This window comes from Barbatula barbatula, assembly GCF_947034865.1.
Source record: "Barbatula barbatula genome assembly, chromosome: 8".
In the NCBI taxonomy this organism is placed as follows: domain Eukaryota; kingdom Metazoa; phylum Chordata; class Actinopteri; order Cypriniformes; family Nemacheilidae; genus Barbatula; species Barbatula barbatula.
This window is the reverse complement of record NC_136771.1, coordinates 20167182-20171953: the sequence shown is the minus strand read 5'-3', so window position 1 is coordinate 20171953 and position 4772 is coordinate 20167182.

Here is a 4772-nt window from a genome sequence, read left to right as displayed (position 1 = left end):
AAAAGCACCTAATCCTCTCCTTCCTTAAAGAAATTGATTATTTTACAAAGAGTTATTTTACAAATGATAAGCAGTGACATTAATTTAAAATGATCCTGGTTTTAACATAGATAACCCCACAACCTGACACAAAGCTGTATTTTGGCCAAAGAACAAGACTAAGTGTACGGGTCTCAGCAAACAGGGTATCTAGACGTCTGTCGCCACCTACTGCTTGATTGAATATAACACTTCATATAATTTACCCTACGAAGTCAGGATTTATCAGTACTTGTCCTCTGGCGCTGTGTGTTCAGCCCCTCCAGCTTACACACTCAAGAAGTCCCTCTGGATCCATCCTGGTGCATCAAAACATAAACCATTCTAATCAAAAAGATGAAAGTAACACGTGTGTGACAGACATCGGCGTACGAGTATCATCTTAACTTTCTCTCCGGAAAAATATAGCTGACTTAGTCTGCAGCAGAAGCAATAGCTGTGTTCGTAAAGCATGACTAGAGATGAGACAGTTTTTTTCCTACCGTAAAGAAAGAACTGGGACACACACACTAAACTAAACTTATATTAACATTTACCTTTGGCCATAAATATGAAGTATGATAATGGTAATTATGAAAATAAAATACATTTATTCGTGCTATACAGAAGCAACCAAAATCTGACGCTATAGTCAGAGTACCGTCTGTAATAACATATTATTTTACTATGGTTTTAAGTCTGTTTATGTATATGGTAAAAGTGTGTACTTTATATATGTTGTTAGTGTATGCATATTAAACATAATTATTTTTACAAACATCCCTCGTTGACAGATCTCGATGTACATTGGGCGATCAAGTTTTTTGCATTTGATACAGACCCTCTTAACCAATAAAACCCATTATAATGCAAATATCCACACTTTATTTAATATTCTACATGTCACATTATTGTAGGCCTACTCTTAAATCGTCCGTTGTCTTGTACAGATATCCCTCGTTGACGGAACTTTGTGTACATTATGCGACTTTCCACCGGACATTTGATACAGACGTACCAAAGCACGCTTTAAAACCCTTAACCCAAAAAAGCCACATATACTACAAATATAACAATTTTATTTACAGTTCTACTTTTTCTATACGTCACACTATTGTTACCTATGTTACTATCGTAAATCGTTTTCATTTACAGATGTCCCTCGTTGACCGAACTCGATGTACATTGGTCGAGTTCCCGCCGGACGTTTGATACAGACGTACCAAAGCACGCTTTAAAACCCTTAACCCACAAAAGCCACATATACTACAAATATTACAATTTTATTTACAGTTCTACTTTTTCTATACGTCACACTATTGTTACCTATGTTACTATCGTAAATCGTTTTCATTTACAGATGTCCCTCGTTGACCGAACTCGATGTACATTGGTCGAGTTCCCGCCGGACGTTTGATACAGACGTACCAATGCACGCTTTAAAATACTTAAACCATATAATCCAAATCACAATACAAGTATACACACTTTATTTGCAGTTCTTATTGTAATATAGGCCTACGTCAAATTATTGTTACCTGTTTTACTATCGTAAATCGTCTGTTGTCTTGTACAGATGTCCCTCGTTGACGGAACTCGATATACATTGGGTGAGTTCCCACCGAACGTCTGATACAAACGTACCGATGCGTGCTTTTAAATCCTTAATCCCAAAACAATGAAGTAGAATGTAAATATCCAAACTTTATTTACAGTTCTAAAAGCTCTAAACATAAAATGTGTATATGCCCCTGAAGGTTTGTACACCAATAATCACTTTACGAAAGCTTGTAGCGAAACATACATTCTCGTATTTGATTGGTTGCTGTCCATATAGCATTATGGGTAACCGTTTGTCGAAAAATAAAACGTTAATTTACAGCTTTATTACAGTCAAAATTAAATGTCAAACGTGGTTTTCGTGCTACAGTTAACTACGACAATAAAATCACGTTTTAAATGCCGAGTTATATAAAGTCGTTGTTTTATCATTGGTGAACACGGATAAGCACAGTTTAGATGTGATTTTAGTCCTATTAGTTTTCTGTATATGATGTTAATCAGTATATGTACTGGCTACAAAGCTTTGGCGGGTGATATATAATGGAAATGCCACTGTTCCGCTCTCTCCCATCGCTGTTTGGTTACATTGACCAAGCAGACTACTGAACACCGTCTACGAGACTCCGTATGTCCGAATAGACTCGGGCTGGTTTGTGAAATGTAAAGTTAAGACTATACTTTCAGGGATCATTTCTATAGTTCTTAACTAAGAATTGTGTTTCGAAAGTGATAAGTCTCCCAAATCACGATGATGAGCATCGATACTTCTTTCTGAGCGTGAATCGGGTGTGCAGTAATGATTCAGTTCATGCGCTGTATATCATTGATGAACGTTTCTCACTGCTTTCAGTAGTGAGGAGGGGAGGAGTATGAACAGAGTGATTGGCTATCAAGTTAAAATCAGATTAATGACGCTGTGGTGTTTGAGTAATAGTACATGTGTATGATAATATCAGAAATCGAAAACACTGAATAAATAACTCCTAAACTTTATTGACGTGGTATACTTAATCACTTGACATATCAAAGTTCACAGCCTATATTACTTGAGTATTTGTTTTTAAAAGTAATAAAATGTTAGATGAAGTTACATAAAATTAAAATCATGAGTAAGTTCGGCAGATAAATTAGCTGTTATTACTTCTAAAACAATGCTTACAATCTAGTTCAAATGCGATCAGTTGGACAGATGAACAGAAAAAGTTATTGTTTTATGGCAGCCGTTTGTCTAAATATAAGGATACGTTTACAGTTTTACTAGTCAAAATGAAACGTCATACGTGCTATTCGTACTATAGTTAACTAGGATAATGAGATCATGCTTTAAATGCACATTTATATCAAGTCGTTGGTGAACATGGGTATAACAGTTTAGATGTGATTTTAGTTCTACGACTTTGTCTTTATAGGACTATCTATTACATATGATGTTAATCAGTATATGTACTGGCTACCAAGCTTTGGCGGGTGATATATCGTGGAAATGACACTGTTTCGCTTTTTGGTTCATTGACCAAGCTGAGTGGTGAACACCGTCTACGAGACTCCGAATGACAGAATAGAGGTGGGTTGGTTTGTGAATTGGTAGGTTAAGACTATACTTTCAGGGATCATTTCTATAGTTCTTAACTAAGAATTGTGTTTCGAAAGTGATGAGTCTCCCAAATCACGATGATGAGTTTCGATACTTCTTTCTGAGCGTGAATCGGGTGTGCAGTAATGATTCAGTTCATACGCTGTATATCATTGATGAACGTTTCTCACTGCTTTCAGTAGTGAGGAGGGGAGGAGTATGAACAGAGTGGTCTGCTTACAAGTGAAGAAAAGATTAAAAGATACATGTTTTTAGGAGTGTTTTAATGTTAACGCTACTTCTTGAAATATATTTATTGTTGGACATGACTAGTAACTATGAGAATATCTATGCACATCCATTTAATTTTCTAGATTTTTTTCTAACGTGTAATCGTTTGTTTCACGTCCTCATAAATGTGTTGACGGGGTAGAGGGTATAATTTCCCGGGTGATAATTGGCGATGATCATCATAAAAACATTATGAAAATTATTTTGGTTCATATAATTTGAAGAAGCAACAAGAACAGAGGTAAAACATTTATGTAGGGCCCTAGTACGACATCTGTTTTATTTATTCAGGTAACATTAAGTGCTATTTTCAGAATTGTCACATCCATAACGCTACCCATTCCTCAAAATAGTTACTTTTATTTTAATTTTTCACGTGTGCATTTATAAAGAGTTTTATAAAGAGGCATCCCTTCTCCGTTCATTGGGTTTAATTACTTCAGGATTGTAAATTTTAGTTAACAGAAATCCTAAATTTGTCGTCTCCCAAAAAACATGTCCTTTTTTGACACATTCATTACGCCTGTTTATTTCCAGAAAATGTGTTAATAGACTGGCATATTTTGATGTTTAGACTCTATCAACGAGGGCTTAGTATATGTGTAAAGTCTGTGCCAGTCTGCAGATTATCAGTTAGTGTGTTTCTATTTGAAACTTTCAAAAAGTCTGCAAGTGTATGATGTCTAGTTTAAAAAAGTTCAGAATTTAAAAGTCTTTAAGAGTGTTCCAACCATAAGTGGACCTGTGAAAACCTCTAGTTAGGGGCGAATCAGTTGTTTTCTTCTCATGTTCGTGTAGTTCAGTAGAGAATTCCGTTAGCAACTCAATAGTCATGGATTTTATTCTAGGGAACATGCATACTGATAAAAGACATGTCAATTACTTTTGATTAAAACGTCTGGCAAACGCATACATGTAAATGTTTTCCTGGTGGGCCTTGCATGGGATTGCCACAGAAATGTAAAAAATGTTTAATACCAAAATTCATATCGACTGTAAATTGAGATGGGCTTAGAAACAGAGCTTGATTACAGTTTCACTTTCATGACATAAAACACATGCTAATTTAATACATTTTACCCAGTGAAATAGAAAATGACAATAAGCCTCTTTCACATGAATCAGAAAAAACGTCACGGCAGGGTAAAGCACATTCCCCTACAGATGAAATATAATTGTAATAGAACGCGCTTCTGTCATTTAAAGCTACTTACGTTTATCTGTACTGTCTTATTTTAATCTTTATTATACATCAAAATGTATATCTGTACGTTTATCTGTTTTGTGCACTCAGACTGCTTACACATTGTTTTGAGTTTTTACATCC